General features: G+C 44.3%; 1 long non-coding RNA gene across 1 annotated transcript; it reads right to left on the reverse strand.

The window, feature by feature from the left end:
• Positions 1–3,470: 3,470 nt before the first annotated feature.
• LOC310844679 lies at positions 3,471–26,051 on the reverse strand. The gene is made up of 2 exons (XR_014564244.1): positions 25,916–26,051; positions 3,471–4,165 (listed from the first exon to the last, which is right to left on the reverse strand). It is a non-coding gene; the product is annotated as an uncharacterized lncRNA (long non-coding RNA).
• Positions 26,052–27,400: the final 1,349 nt, after the last annotated feature.

Consider the following 27,400-nt stretch of genomic DNA (forward strand, 5'->3'; position numbering starts at 1 on the left):
TTGTTTGCAAAACTGGGCAACCAAATGCCTTCAAGGAGTCCAAGGCAGGCATGAAGGCAACACACACACAATCCTCTCCTGCTGCTTGTCTGCCCCGCGCAGCGTTCAGAGGGGATCAAGCCTCTGACTAGGAAGCTTCCATTTAGCTGTCCGGGGTCGTGGCTGTAGGCAGACCAGGCGTTTGTCTCACCTCTCTTTAAAAAGGCATCTAAGCCAGCGGCCATGCTGGGGAAGTGAATTTCAGGAATTCATTGCCCTTGGTATGAATGAGCCTTTCCTTTTGCCCAGTCTGAGCATATCATTCATCCATTTGATGAGCCTAAACACTATTATTAAAGAGCATGTAATATACACCCTTATGGGACGCGGGTGGCGCTGTGGGTAAAACCTCAGCGCCTAGGACTTGCCGATCGCATGGTCAGTGGTTCGAATTCCTGCGGCGGGGTGAGCTCCCGTCTTTCGGTCCCAGCTCCTGCCCACCTAGCAGTTCGAAAGCACCCCTAAGTGCAAGTAGATAAATAGGTACCACTTTATAGCTAAGAATCATCCCCAGAGAAAAATCATCCAGATGCCCCAAACTCTACGGCCTCCCCAAGATACACAAAGAAGGAACACCACTCAGACCAATAGTCAGCTCCATAGGCTCACCTCTACAAAATCTCGCTAAATTTCTCGCCAAGCAACTTCAGCCCTATGCAGAATCCATCTCTTCACACGTACCAAACTCCTTCCAGTTCATAGAAACAATAAAGAAGCAAAACCTACATCCTAATGACCTACTTGTGAGCTTCGATGTTGTATCTCTCTTCACACAAGTGCCCATTAATGAAGCCTTGACAGCTATTCAAAACAAATACAATCCCCCCGAATACATCTTGGACCTGACCAACCACTGCCTAACCAACACGTACTTCATCCACAATGGACAAAGATACAAACAGATAGAAGGAGCACCTATGGGATCACCCCTCTCACCGGTCATCGCAAACCTGTACATGGAACACTTTGAAACCAATGCTTTAGACAAGTCAGAACACAAACCCAAACTTTGGCTCAGATATGTTGACGACACCTTTGTAATTTGGCCACACGGGAAGGAAAAACTGGATAGCTTCCTCACACATCTCAACAACTTACACCCCAAAATACAATTCACTATGGAAATAGAAGCCAACAACCAACTTCCCTTCCTTGACGTCCTAATCTACAAAAAACCTGATGGCTCCCTAGGACACACTATCTACCGGAAAAAAACACACACCAACCGCTACTTACATGCACAATCACACCACCACCCTGCACAAATAAACTCCGTAGCCAAGACTCTCATCTCCAGAACCAAACGCCTGGCTGACAAAGACCACTTGACAACTGAGTTACAGAATCTCTCAAATGTGTTAATTGCCAATGGATACCAGCAAAACAGGATTACGAAGCTAATCCAAAAGGAAACACCCCCCAAAAACCAAGACACAGAAGAAAACAATGGCATGGCCCTCCTTCCTTATATCAAGGGCACTACAGATAAAATTAGCAAAATCCTCCATAAACACAATATCAAAACAGCCTTTTGCACCAACCAAAAAATAGCCAATATCCTCAGAAACCCCAAGGATAAAATCCAGTTGGAAAACCAAGGGATCTATGAAATACCCTGCAAAGTCTGCCCAGCCACGTACATTGGACAAACAAACAGACGAATAAATGCACGTATCGCAGAACACAAGAATGCCGTCAAAAAAGAAGAAAAAACTTCCTCTCTTTTCCAACACATGAAAGAAACAGGACACGAAATTAATTTTGCAGATTCCAAATTGCTCTTTAACACGGAACATCACCACAAGAGAATAATCATGGAAGCCATCGAGATAGAGAAACACCCTCACAACATGAACAAGCGTGACGACACATCCCGCTTGCCAGACATCTGGAAATTAGCCCTCCCCACAAAAACTGACACCAGATCCAGAGGCACACAGAACGCCAACACCAATCAACCACACCAGACCCAAACCCAGACCCTCTCCACAGATGAATTACTGACACCATCCAGTAGCCAATCCATGGTGGCACCTCCGGATGCTGCACCCCCCTGCAATCCCTACACAGATCTGGCTGACACAAGCCACAAAACCACAGCTCGCCCCTATACACGAAGCCAAGCCAAAGCACAACTAAGTGCAATACAGCCATCTTCTCAGGAAAACTCTTCACAAAGTTCAAGAGGTCAAGACACAAAGACTTTAGCAACTAATCCACACCTAATGACCCACCTAAGTGGTACTCAGGATATCACTCAAGAAATCACTCAAGGTATCTCTCAAGTAATTAAGGAACAAAAGAAGAAAAGGCACACTAGCCTGGGAACTTCCTCTCTGCCCAGAACATTGGAAGCTAGACACCACACCCCCTCTACAGTATTTATAGGAACTCAAACATTGAGATCCCGCTCTGTTCCAGTAACAAGAAGCCGAAAGCACCAGCCTGAAGATGACGAGTGAGACCTCGTCGAAACGTCGCCTAGACACCCCAACTTTTACACGGGAAGACACCCGAGGACACCAAAACCTGCATTCCTGTACCCGTGAAAATCTACGAAAGCATATATATATATATATATATATATATCCTCCCTCCCATTTTCACAAGGACATTCATCTCTATCAAAAAGGGGATGAGGAATTTATTGGGGGTGAGGAGTTTACCATTAAGACAAGGCAGCAGAGTGTTTGGAGTTATTTTCTCCCCCCCCCCCATAGCCTTGATACCTGGCAGCGTGGCACAAAGCAGCTTGCAGGTGTCCTTCAGTCCTATAAAATGCAATGCTATGTTTATGGTGGACATTGTATTGTTCCCAATGAGGCATTTTATATGACTGAAGAATGCTGCTGATTTGAATGGGGAGACAAGGAACTTTACAGTTGGGTGGCCTGGTATAAGAGAGGACAGAAGCTCTGTTCCTTTAATGGCTGTGTAGAAGTGCAGGTTTCAGCAGGTCTGGCCTGCCATACAAAATGCACCTGAAGAAATTCCTTCTCCTCCTCACCTGTTTAAGGTGCAGGAACATAGTCCTCTTTTTCACTCGGCCACCCTGTTTTTAACCTTTCTCTGCCTTGTCTTGATGGCAAATCCCTTATTGAAAATGATGCTGATTTTGTAATCGGCCCGAAAGCACTGCCCTCGTTTTGCCCTTTCCAACTTGGAGCAGGGAGATCTGAGTTTGTGTCCCAGTGGCCTTGGGCCAGTGGTTCTGTCTCAGCCTAACAAACCTCACAGGACAGTTGTGAGGCTAAAGCAGAGGTAGAGCAAGAATCAGGTGCGTGGCCTCAAGTTCCTTGGAGGAAAGCTGTGAGAGAAACACAACAAACACAGCTGACAACTTGCATATTCAATGCCCATTTCCCTCATTTGTATTCATGCCTCTCATCATCCTATTTGGGAGGTGAAAATTCACTTTGAGAGGTGTTGGATTGTTTTACTGAATATTCACAGCAATTTATTTACAGAAGAGTAAGTTCCCTCTGGCTTTTACCTTATTCAGGGTTGATCAACGGCAATTGCAGTTCCTCCAAGGTCATGCCATTCAGAAGTTTGCTATTCCACTGTTGTCTGCACAACATGCACTCCAACAGGCAATGAAAAGGGGCTGTGCCATTCACCTCCTAGGAGCTGAGGCTACTGGTTTCAATCTATAGCCATTGAGGCAGTTGCCAGTCTTGTATTTTGTTTTGAGAGAAACTTGGAGGGGAGGGGAGACAGGGCAATAATTGCTTCAGGTCACGGACAGCAGGTCAGACAACCAAGCACAGGTGAGGTCTGGCTCCTGCTGTAGGTGACAAAGTTGCCCATCAACCAGATAAAAATACTTGGGCTGCTCCTGTGCCTTCAGCGCCACCCTCATATTCAGGAATTCTTCAGTGATTTTTTTGATATTATAGAAATAATCTGATGGTCTGCAGATCAGGTTGCTGAAATGGAGCATGAGCTGGTAAAAAGGTGGCAGTCTTCTTAGGCAAATCCCAAGGAATTCAAAGGCTGCAACCCAAGCATCTCAGCTTTGCATTTAACAAGGCACATCCAACAGGATATGTTGCCATCTTACCTTCTCAAGTCCCATCCATTGGTAGGCAGAGGGGGCGGGCTGAAATCCAGCTTGATTCAGCATCTGGGGAAGAGAAATAGGTCAAAAATATTGGTAACTGCATATCATTTATTTATTTATTTATTATTACCGACCCTTCACATAATACTAAAAACAATTTAAAACAACAAAGCTATTGCGGCTTCTGCAATTAACACCATCAAATACCCACCAAAATAAAACAAGGAAATAAAAAAAATATTGAGGGGTGGGGGAACACGTGGAATTTCATCATGTGTACTCCTCAAACCCCTACTCCTGCCGCTTTTGAGCCCATCCCTCAAACAAACCTTGAAATGATAACAACAATTATTCCATTTTGCTTCCAGGCTAATCTGCACATACAGTTGTCTTGCCAAGCTTATTTCTGCAAGCTGTGAACAGCTGAAGGACGATGGCTACAGGAGCCAGCTGCAACAGAGGGAAGGTCTGTGACAGCATCTTTAACAGTTATAATAGAGGTTTGCTTTCAGCAGCAAGCAACAGGTGTTGAAATCCCCTCTCCTACACCACCATTAATAGTGCCGAAGCCCTGTCTGTCCTCTCTTGCAGCTGGCCACCTTAACTGGCAACAGTGGCTTGTCATTAAGAGCAGGAAGAACTCACAGGTGCTTGAAGACTGCACAATAAGATAGGGCTACTGAGACAATAGTCATGGGGTTTCCTTTTGCTTTGGAATACAATATTTCTCCTTGTTCAACTGATGGCAAACTTGGGAGTTTGGGCTTTCTAATCCAAAGAAAACAAAGGTCCTGTCGGAGCGGGGCAGCCCATTTAGCCACCTGAGGTGAAACAGGAAGATGCTGCCCCGTGGAAAAAATATATGAAGGAATTCTTATGCCTCACAAATAACCTAGCTGCCTTTTTCCACAAGGTGTTGAAATGTCAGACATTATTGTTAATGCATTTTTGTAAATCACATATAGAGTTGTTTAGTTTGTGATTTCTCTCTCTGTGTTCCTTGGGCATGGTATTTCACCTAGAGAGCAACAATGGAACTGGAACCCTGGGTGGTGAGGGAAATCTGTGGCTGGGAAGACCCCTCTCTACAGCTTCTCCATCCACTTTGAAAAGTGCCGTCCCTGGTAATTTTCAGCTGTTCATCTGTGACACAAGTCTCCAGACACAGGTCTCTGCTCTACATCCAGGTCCCAGCCTGCATGGTCAGATGAGAATATATCAGAGAAAGAAGGGCACATTAATGCAACATATAAAATATACACATTTCAAATACCCACATTTGACATAGAATGACGCACGTGAATGAACCATGTTCCAAATCAGTCAGGTGGCCCTAGGAATCAGTCCATGAAAACTATTTTCCAAGCTATTCGTCTCCCATGACAGCCCAGTCTTCCATGTTTTACTTCACTTGACCTTGAGCCACTATACAAGAAAATGTAAGTGACCCAAGTCATTACACTGCAGCCTCAGCCTGGTGACTGAGAGCTAAAATCCCCAAGAGGAAGATGCCACAAAACTCTAATGAATAGTTTATCCCCTCATTACACTTGGAAAAGCCAAAGGATTATAAAGCCGCAAAGCTGAGGAATCAGCATTCAAGTATCTGGGTAAATCTCCTTTGTAACTAGATCTGCATATTATCCTATTAACAGAAGCAACTGGAATTTAATAATTTAATAGAAATTGTAAACGTAACGCAAAGGCACAATGTATAGAATGACAGTGTCATTGAGTCTCCTGCTTCACCATGAGACAAAATTTAATATAGTAAAGCTTCCTCCACAAAACTGAAGCCCTCACTGCAAAACAATTGTGGAGATGGTAATACTCTTACAAGGGTGTAGGAAAGAAAATGTCAATCATGCATTTGCCGGACATAGCCAGTATTCGGCCCTCGCAAACAGTGTCCGAGAGGAAATCGCTGAAGTGTCTGAGAAAATCCCATGTTAGAAGTGTAGTTCAACAACTTGGCAACCCTACCCTAAACCTCATTACGTTGTAAGTTTATCAAGTACTGTTATCATAATTTTATATTCATGGAGCATGTAACTATTATGTAACTGCCAAACACTGGCTAGATGCAGAGTAGTGGAATGTACCAACCAGGGAACCCCTTAGGGGAAGAAGGCTCAGAGCCAGGGGATTGGAGGGAGGAGAAGGATAAGTGGTCAGAGGGAGAAGAGGGAACAGACTGTGAGGAGGAGCTGTCAGAAGCTGGAGAGGCAACAGTGAGCAGGAAGAATCTTTGGCAGAGTGCAGTTCAGACTCTGAGGCTGAAGCAGAGAAGGGTCAAGAGGCAGAGTGGAAACAGGCTGCTGAAGAGTCCAGGGAGTCTCCCCCTCCTGCTGCGACCAGCTCCCCCCCCCCCGTGGCCTCCAAGAACACACAGAGAAATGAAAAGAACAGAACAGAGATTAGTCATGCACAGACACAGTTTGAGAATGCATAGGGAAAACCCAGGTGAGGAGGAACTTAGACAGGGATGGGAAGGCAGGGACCTTCAGTCTTCAAAACTGTGCCATCAAGACAAGACCTCCTAAGAATAGTTACTGAGACCACCAGGTCTGAGCTGTGGTTGTTTCCTGGAATAAAGATTTAACTTCACCGACCTCGGGTGATTTATTGTTTTTTGTTGCTGATCTACGCCTGACTCAAGCCCTAAGAGTGACATAACATTGCAATGTAACATAAACCAACTCCTAGGTTCTTTCTATTAATACACTATCCACCATATGTATTGTTGATGGGTTAAATTGCTTTAGGATGTTTCATGGGCATATATATAATGCCAGCAACCATTTTGTGCCTGCCCAATTGATGTGCAACTGCTGATCCACTTGGACCCAGAAGAGGGCAGAATGGAGGTGAAACAGGGGTGGGGAATAATGAATGGTAGAACGGGGGATAACAGCGCAGGGCAGGCTTTTGAGTGCTCCACTAGCGTACATGTGGGAACCAAGAACAGAACCCCCATGCAAAATGGTCACTGTCTGTGTATATATTCCTATATACATAAAAATGTAAGGTGTCATTACGCTCTGCAGTAGGCTTGGCCACCAATGGGCAGCCACACCAACTGCAGCATGAGGAATGGCAGGCAGGCCCAGGAAAGCTGTTGAACAGGGTGGGGGAGGTCCTTCAAACAGTGGTTTATAGCAAGCCACTGTGTGGAGCGCGCGCATGCACACACACACACACACACATCCCGCCTCTGTTAAATATGCTGGCAGCAAGGTTTCATTGGAGAAAAGCAAATACATTTATTTCTCCTGAGTTTGTAATTCCTACATGTGTTACTTTAAACCACTAGAAGGCACTATTTGTGTAGGTATCTAGCCAGCATTTGTTTGTAGCTCTCTGTCTAAGTTAAATCCACCCCTAAAAGCTGAGCCATTTTGTTTCTTGTTCTTTCCCAACTCGTTGAGACAAGACATCTGCTGCTTCTCTCTCTCATCTCCACACATTCTGTAAACAGTTCCTGCATGAATAAACTCCAGAAAGTGTAAGTGGTTGTTCCAATCTAATTCATCCAAGCTAACAGTTTTCACAGAGGGGAGGCTCATGTGGGAATTAGAATGCAGTTACCTTCCAAATCCAGTGTGTATCACAGAGGGTCCACCATTCCATCTATCCAAGTATTGGCTGGTTGGAGGGGAAGGGAGAGAAAGAGAGAGCACCAGGGTCCCATCCTTCTCTGGACCTTTGTACCATCAGATTACTTGCTCCCTCTAAGGAGGCCTGTCCCACAGTTTCAAAATCACTGACATATTAATATGAGTAAGCAGGCCAGTAAGCAGTCTAGTAAAAGCAATCTGTGGACTAGTAACTTTTGGTAGATATATTTGTGAAGATATGAGGGAACATCCATACATGTTCACTGCATGAAAAACGGTGAGTTAAAAACACAGTGGAGTGACATATGCCATGTTAAAAAATGAACATGTGAATCCAGCAACTGACTTGGGAAGATATAAGCAAAACCTCCTAATGGTGTTAGAATAAAGGAAGGCTTTTGCTTTGGCGACAAATAAAGGTTTTATCTGAACACAGAAAGCTTTTCTGTGATGTCACTGGAAGACAAAAGCTCTATATAATCTTCACAAAACAGATGGAAATGTTTGCCATGGAAAACAACCCTGGGTTAAAAGGAAAGACGAAAAAGAGACAGCCATTGCCAATTTAAAGATCAGCTGATTTTTAGATGAGATTAGAAGCAGCAGAAGAGCTTAGAGCAGTGACAATTCCAGCCAGGGCAATAAGAGAAGTCTTTTCAACTTCTTTTATGTTTCAAACAAGATTGAAAAGCCAGTTATGTCTGATCTCATTATAACAAGCTGGCGAAGACGGCGGGATTGTCAGATGAAAGAGCTGCCGTCCCAGAGACGAAAGATACAATGAGATAGAGAATCTCTCTCTTTCACTGCAGTGAAAAAGTACTGTATGTGCCCTTGCATGCACTTCCTATCTCACTGCATTGTGAAGAGCGCCATTGACCCGAATATCCCCCAGTGGCTGGGGAATGGAGGAGGCAAAATAAAGGGCTAGGGACAGTGAGGTGAGGTTGAGCATTCCCACAGATGCAGTGGTGCTGCATTCCCCAGGATGGCCGTGGTGAGATCAGGAGAGCTTCAGGTGGACAGCTATGTGCACACCTGCAGAATGCTGCAGCCAACCTAAAGGTCTCCTGTCTCTGCCCCTACCCTCCCTGTCAAAGAGTAAGTTGGCAGTAAATCACACCATTCAAGTTGGATGGTCTAATGAGCGCAACTTCCCAGGCATTTCCCTCTGACCACACATTGTTGTCCCACCAGCACTCCACGGGCTCTGAGCCTTCTTCCCTGGTTCCCCAACTAGTTCTTCCCACCATTCCTCTGCATCCAACCAGTCCATGCCACTACCCCCTTTCCGGTGAACATGGAACCACCTGCCACTGGAGTACGCCACATCTACATGCACTGGGCCCCTGCAACAGCAGAGCAGCAGCAGCACTGTGACTTGGCAGAGAGCACTTACAAAGGACAGAGGCAATGTGAGAGACTCCATGATGTTCATCTCCCCACCCTTCTAGGCTAAGGGGGTCCAGAAAGGGCATCTTCCCAAAAGTTCCCCAAATCCTGGAGTCATCCCTGAAAGTACAGGTCATGGGGGGCAGTGAAAGGAACACCCATGTGAGCACATGATCCTAATGTTCATATTTTCCATTTTCAGAGAAGAAGAGATCTAAAAATATTTTAACTTATGCAGGATGTTTTTTAAAAAAACTAAAACAAACCAAGATTAAAGTCTATAAACGCCTCTCCTTGAAAATCATATTTAATTATAGATTTCTAGTTTAATATCAAGAAAATCAAACAGTAGGATGAAACAATTTACAACTTTTGTACACTATGCTCCCATTTCACTTATGTCTTACATTTAAAACAATGGAAACTCAACAAGATTATATTACAAAGTGAAGAACGATAAATAATTCAAAGATTCCAGTTGTAAACTGGTTACCACACAGGGTGCTAAGAATAGTTATTGGAAGAGTTTTTGAAGAAATAAACTGTGCTGGGGAAAAACAAAGAATAAGGCAAGAGGAGCAACTGATTCTTCGAATAAGAAAGAAGCCGAAGCTGGAAGATGCCTTGGCTCAAAGACCACAAGAGAAGCTGACTGGACAACAGCTAGCGATTAAGAGATCAAACAAGACAGCTAAATCTTATAATTTATTGAAGCAAAGGCTTCAGACTTTGGCAATAAGCCACATCAATTGTTATTATCATTAAAACGAAAGAATATATTAATCCCTCCGATAGAAAATCATGCCAAGGTGGCAGAAAGCATTGTCAAAGAGTTTCTATCTCATTACAGATATTTAGAAATTTACTTATTAAATCACACACTTCTGACAATCCAAATATAGGAGCAATTGAAAGGCATTTCATTATCTATGCCTAAATTTGCTCATGGGGATATATAAAACCCTAGATGAAATAAATTAAGTTTTAAAGGAGACAAAAAATAAACAAATCTTCAGGCATACACATTAAATAATTGTAAGGTAGGACAGTATTGCCCTGATATTTCAGTTGAAGGGTTTGCCTAAGGCAAATTTGTGGAAGAGGCCACAATCCAGGGTCTGGCTGCTTTGTACCACAGCCTCAACGTTACTGTAGTGCACCAGATATTATATGTTCCAATGTTACAGAAAACTCACGCTGCAGTGAGGGGGGATAGAGCCTTCTCTGTGGTGTTCCTTATTGTGGAACGCCCTTTCCCCACAAGTATCACTGGTGCCAATGCTGTTATCATCTATCTATCTATTATCTATCTATCCAGGCTATTTAAGTTGGTTGTTGTTCAACCTGCTCTCTTGTTTTTAGCTGTATCTGTTACTTTTGAATGATGTGTTTCTTATTTTATTGTGCATTTCATAATTTATGTTCTTTTTGCCACCCTGGTACCCGTGCAGATGAACAGTTGGCCTATAAATATTTAAACCAATACATCACTTCCTGCGATCCCCTAGACAGGCGTGCAGCCCTGGGGGTCATCACTGTTTGGTTGCTTTTCTTTGGGCTAGTCTGGTTCCTTCCAACTAGTTATTCCGCCCAATTGAATAGAAGCTGAAAGAAATACTGAGGCCCTAATGACCACTGTAAGTTTGATTCCACATGAACTGGCATCTTCTGAGAACGTGCCAAGGATAACTCTTGCTGAAATGCTACAAAGTACAGTACGGCAGAAACTTGCCTTTTGATACTGGTGCAATTTCCCTGGACTGCAAACTGAGTAGATGCCAACAATGTGATTGACAATCCCCCTGAATCATGAAAGGCAAACAAGCTTTATTTTGGTCTATGATTTCCAGGGGAAATTAATTGCATGGGCTCTCTACGGATGACCACACACACACAATTCTGCACCAAGCTAACATCAGTTTTGCAGTATTTTTTAACAGCCATGTGGAACATTAGCAAACTGAATGGCGAGCCTGTTCCTATCTTCCAGGAGTGGACAGTACGGTGGTGCAACTCCTGACCTCCCTGCAGCTGGAGAAAGCCTCTGATATGAAGAAGGGGCACTTTCATCCTCCTTCCTCTTTGTATTCTGCCACTGCCAAAAGTCGAGCCGGCAGATCTGCAACTTCATTGGCCCGCACTGAATCATTGCTCCTCTCCAAGAGGGGAGGACTCACCTGGACTTATCCGCTCCCTTATCCATCCCTGCAAGTTTGATGCCCATCACCATACCGCTGTGCCAACCCTGACAGCTATCTCCCTATCAATGTGATTTCATTGTAGCCTAGTTCATTAATTCACCTGCATTTCACCATTTCATCAAGTTGGGGAATTCTTTTTTTTAAAAAAAAATTATTTATAAAATTTTCAAATTTAACAATAAATAATAAAGGGGGAAAAACATTCCATTTGAATTATACATCCAAATCTAATCTTTCCACTTTCAGACTTCCTTCAGTCTATCTGGAAATTTTCATGTTTTCACAATTATTCACATTTCTTGCATCTATATTGTTTTGTTTTTTTAACCAAATTAATCTTAACAATTATTATAAAACAATATTTCTTTCCATTATTATCCCAGAGCTTCTTGAAAACCTACAAACGTTAATTGACCTTCACATATATTCTTAATATACTCAGTAAATTTATCCCAGTCCTCGGTAAATCTCTGGTCTCGCCGGTTCCAAATTCTGCCCATTAGCTTGTCTAATTCTGCGTATTCCATCAACTTCATTCTTCATTCTTCTTTCGTTGGGATTTCTTCCTGTTTCCTCAAGTTGGGGAATTCATAAGGGTTTGGTTACCGACTCTGCCGAAAGCTGCTGTATCTCTTGGGCAATCTCTGATTTGCCACCCACTGTGGGGAGCGAGTCAGCAGTAAATCACACTGCGCAAGTTGGAGTTAACTCTTTGCAGTGGTACCTTTGCTTGCGAACGGGATCTGTTCCGGAGGCCCGTTCGCAACATGAAAAGCCCACAACCTGAAACGTCATATCAGTGTAGGTGTGCAGCATGATTTGGCGCTTCTGTGCATGCGCGAGTGGCGAAACCCGGAAGTAACCCTTTCCAGTACTTCCTGGTCGCTGCGGGACACAACCTGAAAAAACGTAACATGAAGCTAACGTAACATGAGGTATGACTGTATTAGCAAAAACACTCACTAAGCCCTGTTCCCCCTTCAGCTTCCAACACCTCTGCTTCTTAGTGTCCCAGCACCCAGGGCCAGATTTAGATGAAGAGAGGCCCTAGGTTACTCCACTTGTGAGGCCCCTCCCAACCCCCCACCCTCACGACTAGAAGAAAATGGAAGAGTGTTATCAACAAAATTGAATGGAGATGGGTATTTAAAATTCTGCAATTCACAATTTCTCCTCTAAAGGACATCAGAAAACTTCATCCAAATTTGTTTACAAACTTCCACAAGAACTCAATAACAGGTCTGATTTCTGAAGGGCTTTGCTGACCTTGTGAAAATGACCTAGCACACAGATTTATATCTCTAAGATTCTGCAGATTTTGGCTGTGAACTAGGGCCCCACAAAAAGAATCCAAGTTGGGCCCTAGAGTTTCAAATTGGGCCCCACTGGCTGGCCCTGAGTCTCATAGTTGCTGGGTCTGAGTTGTCCTGCCCTCGCATGAAGTCTTGGGTTTGCAATTTTGGGACAGGGGAGATTGCCCGCTGTTTAGGGCTGGGGAGCTGGGGAGGCCCCCTAGAGGCCCTAGGCTTCAGCCTACTTAGCCTATACATAAATCCGGCATTGCCAGCACCACTCCCCGGGCTCTAAGCCTTCTTTGATTGGTGGTTGCCTCTCTGGTTCCTCCCACCATTCGCCTGTGTCCAACCAGTCCATGACACCCACTAAACATTGTTAATGAACATAATGATGGTAAATAAATTAAAGCGGGGAAATCATCATATAATTTTCAGTCACAACACTGGACCAAATAAAGCATTACCTTCCTCATCACCAGTAAAAAGTATTTGGGGGCAATGGGGTGATTTTATTGCTGTAAATACATTCCATTTATCTCCACTGTTGCTCCACCAACACCTGCAATTTATCACTTGTATTTCTCAGGTGCTTGACAGGTGGGAACAATTCATGAGGGAAATTTTAATGTCTCTCCTGCTGAAGATTTCACATTGTATGTGCAAATCCTACTTGCCCTTCAGCCTGTCGGTCTGCTCTCCCATCCATAAGCAATTCTACAGCTCTCAAGAGCACCATCTAGAATTGTGCATGCATATAAATAAGAGGATAAGAAAAGCTGTACTCAGCAAATCCCTCAAGCCTGCATTATCTGTTAATTCTTGCTTTTCTCACTGGACAATACAAAAATGTAATTTAGGAGGTCCATTTATTTCTCCATTATAAAGGGAGTCTCAAGACATCAATCTGATGCCTTTTTGTTCCTGAGAATATGAGTCATTGCGAGATGGAATAAAGATGAGGCAACCAGATGTCGAAGGCTGAATAAGTCATGTTGGCAGGGTGGGGGGAATTCAGAGAGGACCAACAAAATTATTTAAAGATGTGGAGGTGCTCAATATGGTGGACTGGGTATGAGAGTCATTTCCAGAATTATCAATTAGCATTTAATGCACATAGCAGAAGGTCAAAAAAACATTTTTTTTCAGCTGACTGAACATGAAAACCATACACAAATATATATCCATGCTTCACAAAATTCCCAAATCTAGTGAATGTTAACATTTGCCTGTGAGCACCAAGAATGCCAAGAAAATATTGTGAATGGCCAAGATCTCAGAGGTCCTCCTCTTTCCCTCTCTCCATAGGGATCCACTATGGATCTATGGGGTCTTCTGCTTTGTCCCATACTGTCAATAAGTGACCTCACCAAATCCCAAGGCTTTCTAATACCATCTGTCCGCTCATGATGTATTCATCCCTTCATTTCTACTCCAGGACTTTTTCTCTCCCCTGATCCCACAACTCCCATTGCCAGCCTGATAGACTGCTTAAATATTTCATTGACATTTCAAACTCAATATGCCCAATACCATACATTGTTCCTTCTCAATAATATCCATTGACAAGGTTCATCCCACTGAATGAATGAAACATTGAAAGAATAAAGAGTTGGCATAATCTTTTACTCCTCTCTCTCCTTTGCTTTCCATAGGAGGAACATTGCCCGGCGATTGTTTTATTGATTTATAGAATTAATATGCTGTAAACTGCTTTGAGGTTGTTATTAAAAATATAAAGTGGTATAGAAATTTTAAAAAATAAATAAATAAAAATATTCATTCCATCACCAAGTCATGTCACTTCTTTTATAACATTGCAAATTTATAGCCTTGCCTTGGTAGTCTCTCCAGAAGAATAATGGTTCTACCCTACAGCACACACAAAAAGTGGCAGATTTCTCCCCATCCTTTTTTTTTTTTTTTTACAGTCCTCCCCCTCACATTTTACCAGAAACCTCATCCAAACATGTCTGGAGGACCACGGGGGTCTTGATACTTTAGTGTTACATCACTATTACATCAGTTCTTCCTGCAAAGAACTGAGTTATGGAAGGTGCCTGTAGCCTGAAATATTTAGGTTACAGCATTTATATGGTGCCTTTTGCACCTTGGCAGGCCCCACCATGACAAAATGTAAACTTAAAAACCATAGAATACAGAAACTGCACTTGAGGAGCAGTCCTAGGCATGTTTACTCAGAAATCCTTGTGTCCCCAGTAAATTTATTTAGGACTGTAGTCTAAAAAGCAGAGAACAATATAAAAAGGTGGTGTTTAACTGTTTTATTCAGAGTAGACCTAACTTAAGGTAAAGGTAAAGGTCCCCCTGCCCATATGGGCCAGTCTTGACAGACTCTGGGGTTGTGCGCCCATCTCACTTAAGAGGCCAGGGGCCAGCGCTGTCCGGAGACACTTCCGGGTCACGTGGCCAGCGTGACATCGCTGCTCTGGCGAGCCAGAGCCGCACACGGAAACGCCGTTTACCTTCCCGCTGGTAAGCGGTCCCTATTTATCTACTTGCACCCGGAGGTGCTTTCGAACTGCTAGGTTGGCAGGCGCTGGGACCGAGCAGCGGGAGCGCACCCCGCCGCAGGGATTCGAACCGCCGACCTTTCGATCGGCAAGTCCTAGGCGCTGAGGCTTTAACCCACAGCGCCACCTGCGTCCCAGACCTAACTTAGGTGTGTTCATTAATTTTAATGGGTCGAACTCTGAGTAAAACATAATTGACTACCACTCAAAGAAACCAGATAAAACAGTAAGACCAGCAAGTGAAATCCAAATAAACAGCCGATGAAGGCAGCAAATATTAGGTGAGCAAATATTCAGGAAACTACTATCACTCACTGGAGTATTTAAGGGATGTCAGCTCCATTTGAAACATTTACTTGGGTAAAGACTGATGTGACCATACAAAGAAGATTTGCCTTTGAAGATAAGAAGTGGCTTTGGAAAAGTCACTGCCCCTCAGTTTAACATCCTATCTCCTAGGATTGTTGTGACATTAAGAAGGGTGGAGGAAATATAACAAAGAATCTGCCCTATTAAACATATTTAGTACTAGTTTCAAACCTTTCTTATCTTAGCTTCAACATAAAAAAAAGTGTCTTGAATGCACTTGTCTATAAAGCGGGCCTGCAGGGAGATCTAGAACTGAAGCCAATACAGTTACATTAGTACAAAACTTATACAACAAGGTCCATGATGCAACGATTCTCTCTAGGGGGTTAAATCCAACACTTGCAGGTGGGACATCAGCAGGCTGGCGGAAATACTAAATTTCTAAATTAAGTATCAAGCCAGCTTAGAAGTTGTGCTCTCTTCCCCTATAGGCCTTCCCACTAAAGACCAACTCATGTGTTGCCATAGTAACATGGCAGCTGACAAAAAATACTTCCACGTTTTCATATCTCTGTATTGCAGCAGTAGTGTATGGTAATCCTCAGGGTCAAACTAGATGCCATGGGAATATGCATTTCTTCTTTTTCCTTGGAAAATAAAAGCAACTAGGATCTGAACTGTGTTGTGCATCCTCTTCCACAGCAAGGGTCCCAGTTAAAATCTCCTCTTCGCTCCTGAAGTGTTGCTCCCTTTGAAAAAAAGGCTTCCATGGACATCAATGTCTTGGTTGACCACAAACTTGACATGAGCCAACAGTGTGACGTGGCAGCTATAAAAGCAAATGCAATTCTGGGCTGCATCAATATGAGTATAGCATCTAGATCAGGGGAAGTAATAGTGCCACTGTATTCTGCTCTGGTCAGACCTCACCTGGAGTACTGTGTCCAGTTTTGGGCACCACAGTTCAAGAAGGACACTGACAAACTGGAACGTGTCCAGAGGAGGGCAACCAAAATGGTCAAAGGCCTGGAAACGATGCCTTATGAGGAACGGCTAAGGGAGCTGGGCATGTTTAGCCTGGAGAAGAGGAGGTTAAGGGGTGATATGATAGCCATGTTCAAATATATAAAAGGATGTCACATAGAGGAGGGAGAAAGGTTGTTTTCTGCTGCTCCAGAGAAGCGGACACGGAGCAATGGATCCAAACGACAAGAAAGAAGATTCCACCTAAACATTAGGAAGAACTTCCTGACAGTAAGAGCTGTTCGACAGTGGAATTTGCTGCCAAGAAGTGTGGTGGAGTCTCCTTCTTTGGAGGTTTTTAAGCAGAGGCTTGACAACCATATGTCAGGAGTGCTCTGATGGTGTTTCCTGCTTGGCAGGGGGTTGGACTCGATGGCCCTTGTGGTCTCTTCCAACTCTATCATTCTATGATTCTCTGATTCAATGGCAAGAGGGCAAAGAGCAGCTTCAAGGGGAGAGCCTTCACTGGGACCTTTCTTTTGGTGGGCAGAGATAACCCTTCAACTGCACTCCATGGTTCTGATCCTAATTGCCTCCTTGTTTTTAAAGCAGAAACAAAACACACTGAATGCATGCCCACATATAGTATATAAGCTAGTTTGCCATCTGACTGTAGAGCTGGAACTTGATGAGAACCCCATGAATCCTCTAGTCCAGCCCCATGCAATGCAGGAGTCACAGCTAAAGGATCTGAATGGTGTACTGGCTGTATCATAGGCTGTTCCCAAGTTTTCTCTCCATACAAGGAGCCCCTGGAAGTCTGCACCACATGGAACCCTCAGCAGGCGGAAATGGCTTTTCAACTGTAGACATGACTCTGTCTATGAACTGGGCTCAATCCCAGCCATTGTAATCACACTGGGGAAAGGTACTTAGCAGACTCTGTTGCAATAGATGGTTGGGTGCTTCCGTCAGACATGTTCTTTGCACATTAGAATATTATCGTGGTTGTGGGAGGGAGCTGGGAATCTGCAACTTTTGAGAAGAAGGTCTGCAACACTCAACAGCTGAGAAGACAGGCGTGTTTTTGTATTTATAAAACAGCTTTCTCGTGGATTGCTGCTTTATTACACTTTGCACAAGGACATCTGCTGCTGTCAGCTGCGCTCACTCCCTCTGCAATAGCCTGTGCTGCTCTGGCAATCAGAGGCCGGCTATGTTAGGAAACTGGCCATAACAGCCCTTTTCTGAAAACTGAAGAATATCAGAGAACACAGTGGATCTGGTTGTGGTATTATAAAACATCTTTAAATTCTAGTAAGTTTACCATCATTTAACCAGGACGGCTGCAGAGCAGAGAGCTGGGGAAAGTGACCTCTTATTCACATTTGCACACACTAACAAAAAGATTTTAAAGCATCTCCAAAATAGGAACAGTGGTTTACCAGAGGCAGGTACCAGGAAAAAATGGGAAGGACAGTGACTGATGGAACATATGCTTTGCATGCAGAAGATCCCAGGTTCAAACCCTATAAAAGCCAAGTCTTTTCTTTTTTTAAGAGGGGAGAGGGGTTTTGGTAACATAGCTAAGGAAGGCCCATTTTGACCTCTCAGAGTAGACCAGGGGTGGGAACCCCATGGCCTTCGCCAGCCTGGTGATCTCCAGCACTTTTGAACTGCCAGCAGAACCTGGTGGTGGTGGTGGTGGGAACTGTAGTCCAAAACCACAGGTGGGCACAGAGTTATTCTAGCATGGTTTTCCCAGTAGTGATGTATGGAAGTGAGAGCTGGACCATCAAGAAAGTTGATCGCCGAAGAATTGATGCTTTTGAATTATGGTGCTGGAGGAGACTCTTGAGAGTCCCATGGACTGCAAGAAGATCAAACGTATCCATTCTTAAGGAAATCAGCCCTGAGTGCTCACTGGAAGGACAGATCCTGAAGCTGAGGCACCAAGACTTTGGCCACCTCGTGAGAAGAGAAAACTCCCTGGAAAAGACCCTGATGTTGGGAAAGATGGAGGGCACAATGAAAAGGGGACGACAGAGATGGATGGATAGTGTTCTCAAAGCTACCAGCATGAGTTTGACAAACTGCGAGAGGCAGTGGAAGACAGGAGTGCCTGGTGTGCTCTGGTCCAGGGGGTCATGAAGAGTCGGACACGACTAAATGACTAAACAACAAAATCATGTTTATTGGGCTGGAGTTTCCATCATTCCCATCCAGCATGACCACTGGACAGAGATGATGGAAGCTGCAGTCTAAACTCAGATTAAAGCCTGATGTTTGTGAAGAATTCTCCTTTACATGTGACTGTGATAGGCTGGCAGCAGAAGAGGCTCCACTCCAGGAAGGATTACACACCTTGTTTTTCATCTTGACACCAGCTCTGCCTCCCACCCTTTTAAGCACCTTGCCTTCCCCTTGGTTGATTAGGCATGCTCACTGTGAACGGCTTTCCCAGTTGGTTCCTTTATTAGTCTCAGCATGTCTGGATAACAGGAGCACAGCGGGGAACAAAGAAGCAGGCTTATAAGAGCTTAGCACCAGAGTCAGGCACCTTTTAGAGCTCCAGAGCAAAGCAAAACTGTTCTATAGTACCATCTAGTGACCAGAAAAGGTGCATATTGATAAGTCAGCTTCTAGACCGCATTGCCATTTCCTTTTGCACTAACATCATCATAGATGAAAACAACAAAGTTATATCTACATTGCAAACCTCACATTGGTGCTATAAGAGTTTAACTGCGATGCCTTCCTCCAAAGAATCCTGGGAACTTAATTTTGGTGGGAGTGCTGAGAAATCAGTTATCTTGAGCTCATTTTGTGGTACTACTATTCCCATTCTCCCAAGTGAATGTGAAGTCTGTTATGTAAGATATGCCCAAAGAGGCTTGTAGCACTTTCCATCCATTGTCACCCAAACCTCCTTCATGAGATGCACAGCAGATTTTGCCCTTAGACAGGCTGAAAGGCATAGCGTTTTATATGAGATCTCATGCAACCCCTGATAAACTTCAGGGTGCTGGGGAGATGGGCAGCCCGCTAGCGGAGGAAGAGGGGTGCAGGGGGGAGTGCACCACCCCCGGCAGTGCGATCCCGGTGGGGTGCCATCGCAGCTGCCCCCCTCCCCACGCTGGGCATCATGCCCCTGGGACACACATCAGCCACCCCCCCACCTGCTCTCCACCACTGGGGCAACCAGTGCCCCATGGCTTTCAAACCAATGTTATCTATTTCTAGTCCACGTGTGTTTCCTGGAGCAGATGGGTCCTTGAGAGTCTCCACCCAGGCACTGACCCAACTCAGAATCTGTTTAGCTTCAGTAGGTTTGTTGGTGCCTTCAAGTGAGGCATTGTGATTTTTTTCTCTCCTTTGTACCCCACAAATTTGAACATAAACCATAAGTTACTTTTTCCATTGACTTCCTGCCCTCCCCTTCCACATATGAAAAAATGTTCCTTCTGTGAGTTTACACTTCCAATGCATACTTTACTTAGTTTTACATATTTTGGGTAACTTATTTGGTGTTTAAAAACCATCTGTCAGGACTGCCGCTAGGTCCCAGCTCACAGAGGACCAACGCCCAGTGGATGTTATATACAAAAGTCTTTATTAAAGTTTAGTTTCCATTTCCAAGCTCTGGGCGCGCAGACCCACGTCTCGACGCTAGACCGGCTAAGTCCCCTCTGACTCACTGCTCCACCCACACCAGTTTAAGATTCTAGCCCGGCTCCACCTCCTACGCTGTTCTTTCCTTCGCTGGGTCCTTCTGCCCTCTGGGGTTCCCTCCTTCCTGGACTCCTCTGACGCTGAGCCTCCTGAGTCTTGCCCCTCCCTCCGGCGGGCTTTAGGACCTGGCTCCCTTCCCGGGCTCCCCGCTGTGCCGCGCTCCTGTACATTTGAACTTGGCGCGCGCGCCCAGCCGGTGACTTTCCTTCTGACCGTTTCCCCGCTTCCTGATGTGGGCGTTGCCAAACCTGACTCCTCTCCTCCCTCTGGTGGTGAGGACACTGGTCCCGACTCCTGGGACTCCCCCTCCCCACTGCGCTCTGGTGGAGACGCTGGTCCTGATCTCCAGCTGCTGCTCAGGGACTCCCCGCTGGCCCCTTCCTCCTGGGGCTTCCCCCTGGAGCCCCCCTCGCTCTGGCCACCGGCGCTCCCTTCTGTGAGTCCTCCGATTCGCTAGAGAGGCTTGTGGAATAACTCTGGCCACTGTCACTGCCTGCGCCCCCCTCGTACTCCTCCTCCTCACTCTCCATTTGCTCCCCCTCCTGTGTCTCTCCTTCTGAACCCCTGACACCATCTATAAATCATCTTCTTGTTTCCCGACTGTTGTGACCAGTGCTGCTACTTACTTATTGTAAAGGTAAAGGTAAAGGTAAAGGTAAAGGTAAAAGTAAAGGACCCCTGACAGTTAAGTCCTGTCGCAAACGACTCTGCGGTTGTGGCTCTCATCTCGCTTTGGATGAGGGAGCCGATTTTTGTCCGCAGACAGTTTTCCCGGGTCTTTCGCCAGCATTATTAAGCCACCTCTGGTGCAATGGAACACTGAAACCAGAGCAGCACACGAAAACGCCGTTTACTTTCCCACCGGAGCAGTACCTATTTATCTACTTGCACTTTGGCATGCTTTCGAACTGCTAGGTTGGCAGGAGCAGGGACCAAGCAACGGGTCTACTTACTGTAGTATATGATATTTAGGAGAGGAGAGTTAACATTTGAACTGTGTGTCAGGAAAATCCCTGGATCAAATCTCACCTCAGCAGTGATCCCTTTAGCTCAGGAGTGGAGAACCCTTCTTTGCCTCCAGATATTGCAGTTCTGTAACATCTGGAGGGTCCACAGTTTCCCCAATCTTCTCTAGGTAAGACACATTCTCTCAGCCTCAAACCCCCACCTCAGCTACAATATGTTGGCAATGCTTTGTTAGATGATTGTTTTAAGGATTATTGAGATTATATATGTCTTTGAACTATACAACAGAATGAACATGAATATGCATTTTCAGACCAAAGAAAGATGTGCATTCCCAGGCACAATTTAGCCAGATACTAACTTTCTGTACATGGGACGTGGGTGGCACTGTGGGTTAAACCACAGAGCCAAGGACTTGCTGATCAGAAGGTCAGCGGTTCTTATCCGCGTGATGGGGTGAGCTCCTGTTGCTCGGTTCCTGCTCCTACCAACCTAGCAGTTCGAAAGCACATCAAAGTGCAAGTAGATCAATAGGTACTGCTACGGCGGGAAGGTAAATGGCGTTTCTGTGCACTGCTCTGGTTCACCAGAAGCGGCTTAGTCATGCTGGCCACATAACCCAGAAGCTGTACGCCGGCTCCCTCGGCCAATAAAGCAAGATGAGTGCTGTAGCTCCAGAGTCGGCCATGACTGGACCTAATGGTCAGGGGTCCCTTTACCTTTACTAACTTTCTGTACAGTTCAGCTGTAGTTTTAAAATAACTTCTAAAACTCAGATCTTTAAGGAAAAGTTTGTTGCATATTCCTCTGACACAGAAAAGTGTCACAGAATGGTGGGCTGGGTGTAACATTTTACGGGCAAGCAGGCCCAACACAACTCAGTCACACTCTCCCCCATAGACAAATGTGCATAGAAACAAAGAAGTTCTTATGAAGGCATCGCTGAAGAGGCTTGGCTTTGGATTCTCACCTGTCAAGGCACTGAGCAAAAGGAGATTATAGCCAAGTTCAGTGTCAGTGTGTGAGAATGGAGGGTGGAGATACGGTTCAGTTTGCACCTTAAATTTGAATCTGAAATGATATTATAATTGAAACACAGGGAGGTTTCAAAATTCACACTTCAATTTTGTGATGCAGCCCCCCCCCAAAAAAAATTGCAGATATTGGGGCAAGGGATGCATAATAGTGAATATATTAGTGAAAACAACAATACAAAAATGCATCCCATTAGGATAAATCGCTTGCAAAAATGTGTTGCATTAGTCAAAATTGCATACAAAAATGTGTTCACAAGAAATTCACACAAAAATACATACTGGCCGATTTTGGCACTGATTTCTTGTTTAAGAGAATTGCTGCAGAAATGTAGAGAACTGGATTCAAGATTGGAAAAATGAGAAACGGAGAGAACCCAAACGGACAGGTCCACCCATCCCTAGCTCTGCAGAGTTCTAACTATGCAAGGATTTAACACCTACATGTAGCCACTGGGAGCGGGCATTAGCTTTGACGCAAGCACTGGTATAGGAAGAGGGGTGCGGGGGGAGTGCACCGCCCCTGGCAGCGCGATCCTGGTAGGGTGCCATCGCGGCTGCCTCCCCGACCATGCTGGGTGCCACGCCCCCAGGACATGTGTCAACCCCGCCCCCGCCTGCTCTCCCCCCCCCCCCCCCCCGGTGCTGGAGCATGAAGCTCCACCACTGGAAGCAAGGGGTCATCACTCTGCTGGGGGTATTCAACTTTATTTTTCTGTAACATGTGAATCAGGGGTGGCTGGGAAGGCCCTGAACGAAATGGTGGGCTGGATGAGAACTAATAAACTCAGTCTAAATCCTGGCAAGATGGATGCTCCGAAGATGAGTGATTCCGGCAAGTCGGTTAGTTGCCAGCCCTGGATATAGCTGCACTCTCCCTGCAGAGTTTGGGGTTGCTCCTAGGTCCAGCTCTGCCACCAGAGGCACAGGGGTCCCAGGGGCTAGGAGTGCCTTTTACCAACCTTTATTGGGAAGACAGCTACAGCTGTTCCAGGATCAGGATAGCCTGACCACCCTCTCCATGCATTGGTAACCTCATGGTTGGAGTACTGCAATGCATGCTATGTGGGGCTAGCCTTGAGGTTGGTCCAGAGGCTACAGCTGGTGCAGAATGCAGTAGCTGGGCTGCTTCTGAGGGCAAACTGCTGCCAGCATGTAGCACCTTGCGTGCAGGATCTGCACCGGATCTGCTACCAGGTCAAGTTCAAGGTCTTGGAACTAACACAGAAGACACAGCTCAGGACCCTGTTACCAGATATACTCAAGTCACTGTGGTCTGCGGCAGAGCCGTCTTTCCCATTCGTGTTAGTGATTCATTGCGCCAGGGCGCCGGCCTCCTCCTGATTCCTGGCAAAAGGTGGTGCACGGCCTTCCCAGGCTGCCTTCTCTGGTGCCCCAACGCCAGAGTGCAGGTCTGCCAGCACGTTTTCCTGCTTGTTCGGGGCGGTGGGGGAGGCAGAGGACATTTTCCTTTTTTTAAAAAAAGAATATTTATTAAGATTTTACAAAGTCATAAATACCAAAATCTATAAAAAATAAAAAATAAAAATACAAAATACAAAATACAGAAAACGAAGAAATAGAAACAAAAATTAAAAAACAAATCCATTTTTTATAACTTTAAACTCATTAGCTTGTTTCCTTGACCTCCTCGCACCTCCCCTTTTTGTGTTCCCGGTTTACATAATCCATTCAGCAAATCCTTACCCTCTTTCATTTATCTTAATTCTTTATCTTAACATATTATAACTCTATGTTTTCATCCACTATCAATTCATTTTTGCATATTCTTATTAACTTTGTTGCTAATGCCACTTATTTTCAATCCAACATCATTTTAACATTCATTAATTTTACAGTGTTTTTGCAGATAGTCTTTACAGAGAACATTTTCCACTGCCCCCTCCCTTGTTTTGGAGTTGCCAGGGGGGCGCCGGAGGGATCTTTGCACCACGGCGCCAGATATGCTTAAGACGGCCCTGGTCTGTGGCATAACACCTCCTGCAAGAACCAAAGGTCTCAGAAGCCTGCTCCACAGTAACAGTGTGGCAGCTTGCCTTGTGGAATAGCATTCCTCTCAAGCTACACTCAATACCTGCACTTTCCAGAAACAACTGAAGGCGTTTCTGTCCTGACAAGCTTTCCCAGCCAGATGAATGGGTCTCTGCCATGGGTGTCTATTCTGTATACAAATATCCTGATGCATAAAGAAAAGCCTGCAGTTGCAGCCAGCCGGGGAAGTGGCCCAGCAAGAATAAATGTCTGTTGCCACTGAGCAGAAACATCAACTCCCTTTCCTTGACTGGCCAGCAGTGCCCTGCACCGACTGCTAACATTTTTGGCTCCTGCATCTTCCAAGCAACCTCAAATCAAGATGTCACATGTAATCTAAACTAATGTATTTTTTTTTAATAATTTTTTATTGATTTTCCAATTTTATCAACACAACAACACTAAATAATACATACAACAACAGACACACACAAAAAGAAAACATAGATCCAACTTTCTTAACCTCCTTTTCATAAGCCTCTTTTCTCGGACTTCCCCATACCTTCCCCTTTTTGCATCCTAGTTTCACAATTTTTCAGCAACTCTTTTAACCAATTAAAATTTAACCTTATTCTCCTTTTCAATATCACATTAAATAAAAAAGAATAAATATAGCTGTAATTATACATCTTCCTTTCCCTTCACACTTTAACACTCCTCAATTTTATAGCGATTTTTAAGATATACTTTAAACTTCTTCCAATCTTCCTCCACAGTTTCTTTCTCCTGGTCGCGGATTCTGCCGGTCATTTCTGCCAATCCCATAAAGTCAATCACTTTCGCCTGCCATTCTTCCAGCGTGGGTAGCTCTTGTGTCTTCCAATACTTTGCTAGTAGAATCCTTGCTGCCGTTGTGGCGTACATAAAAAAGATCTTGTCCCTCCTTGGCACCAGTTGGCCCACCATACCCAAAAGAAATGCCTCTGGTTTCTTATGAAAAGTACATTTGAGTACTTTCTTAATTTCATAAACTAATGTATTTTTAAACAAATGCCCTTGTGGCCTTGAAATATCAGCTGGCCAAATCCAATTTTGAGTTCATCATTATTCACAAGTGTCGCTGAATATAAGTGATTACTTATATTGCCAAGTATGTCCTTGCAGTTAGGCAAGTAGATTTCATCCCAAAGCATCAAATATGCTATTGTTGAATGTTTAGAGGAGCTGAAAGGTCTTCTGCTTAATGCATATTGGAAAAATATCAGGTCTCTCTGATGCAACCCTGAGAACAAAGCACATTTTCCTGACTGTAAAATTTCCTTAGGCTTAAAGTGTTTCATTTCCATATTTTTATTATTAAAGTTAGAATAAATTAATCAAACATATTAAAATGCCCTTGTTGCATTCACTGCTGCTTCTCAAAAAGAGAAAATCTGTGAACAGTACATTTCATACAGTTCAGCTTAATTTTTGTCATAATGTTTAAGGGTTATCACTGCCTTTTGTTGTTGTTTTCCCCCAAATTTTTGCTTTTGCTGAAGTATTTTTAGTAACTTGATGTGTGCTAGATTTAGCGAACAAACTTGCCAGGGCGCTCTGTTCTTTTCCCAGCTGCAGTCAAGCAAAACCTGTTGCACTGTCTGTTCAGTGTGAAATGGAAGATATCAGTCAGAGCTAGAGTCTAAACTCCTAGTGTGCTGTTTGCCTGGTCTGTTCTTTTCTTAATTTTAGCAATCTTGGAAGAAAAGTAGGAGTCAAGAGATTTATCAAGATACACATACATCAGCAATCTCGTTAGAAATGTCAGTAAACTAAAGCAGGCAGCCTAATTCCTTTCGGTAGATCTTTTTAAAAACATTATTGTTGTTGTTGTTGTTGTTGTTGTTGTTGTTGTTGTTGTTGTAGCCTTATTGGAGTTCATCGATTGTTCTCTTCACTCCAAAAAGGAGTTACCTGATGGCCGGACGGTCAGCGTTCCGGCATCCGCAGGAACCAGAACTCCTGGACATCCACCAGAGAGTGTTTTTGGGGGCTACTGCGCCCTGTAGCACCCCCTTTTCCTTCGAAAAGCCCGGGATTCTCCTAGCGGAAAAATCCCCGCTTGCACTGGGATCGGGCTCAACCGGAAGAAAAGTAGGAGTCAAGAGATTTATCAAAATACACATACCTCAGCAATCTCATTAGAAATGTCAGTAAACTAAAGCAGGCAGCCTAATTCCTTTCGGTAGATCTTTTTAAAAACATTTGTTGTTGTTGTTGTTGTTGTAGCCTTATTGGAGTTCACCAATTGGGTCTGTGTTGCTTCCGGACGGGAGGAAGGAAGTCAAATGACGCCGAGGTTGGTTCAAAGAAAGAGTTTATTCTGCTCTTCGGATAGCAGAAGGCACTTGTGTGGTGAGTCCACAGCAAGTCCAAAGAAATGAGACATTTCATGCAGTATATATATCCTCCAGGCACCCTCTCCCTCCTTGCCCAGGAATCCAACCACGTCAGCCTATGTACGCAGGTTGACATCACAGATGTTCCTGCTCCGGCACTCTTAACCATAAAAGGGATTTCCTTCCTGCACTCCTGACCATAAAAGGATATTCCTGCTCAGAAACCCATTCCTTCATTATTATTCCATTATTATTATTATTATTATTATTATTATTATTATTATTATTATTATTAAAAAAGACATACAAGTAAACAATTTATACCCTCTTCTGAAGTGGATTTGCTGTGACAGCCAGGAAAATAAAATCTGAAAATGTTATAAGACACAATCCTTCTGTTGCGGAGAAGTATTTCTACTGGCAGCCAGGAACATATACCCTTTTACAAAATGCAAGCCATGCTGCAGTCATTTCATTTTTATTGCATCTGCTCTCTACTGTGTTCATGGTCAAAATGCTGTAGTTGGAAGTAGGCAAACTATCAAACCCCACGTGCACAGGAAGCTGATTAAGAATACCACTCTGTAATTAATTGGTGGAAATGCCACATTTTTGTCCTCGTAGGTTATGGCTCTGATTGATTTTTGCGTATACAGTCTGCCAAAGAAGCAGATGGATACTGTCAGTAGGGCTGTGCTATAAATCAATATATCATTTGATATCGGATTTTAGATCAAATCGTGATAACCGTTTTTTACAAAATGACTTTGCAATTTATCGCATCTCGTGTGTGTGTGGTATTAAAAAATCATAATTTTGGAAAAACCAGAAAACTGAGGCTTCTTCCTATGTGTTCAGCCCTTGCTAACTCCACCTCAGCTAGCTCTT

This window comes from Podarcis gaigeae, assembly GCF_964106915.1.
Source record: "Podarcis gaigeae genome assembly, chromosome: 5".
Taxonomy (NCBI): Eukaryota; Metazoa; Chordata; class Lepidosauria; order Squamata; family Lacertidae; genus Podarcis; species Podarcis gaigeae.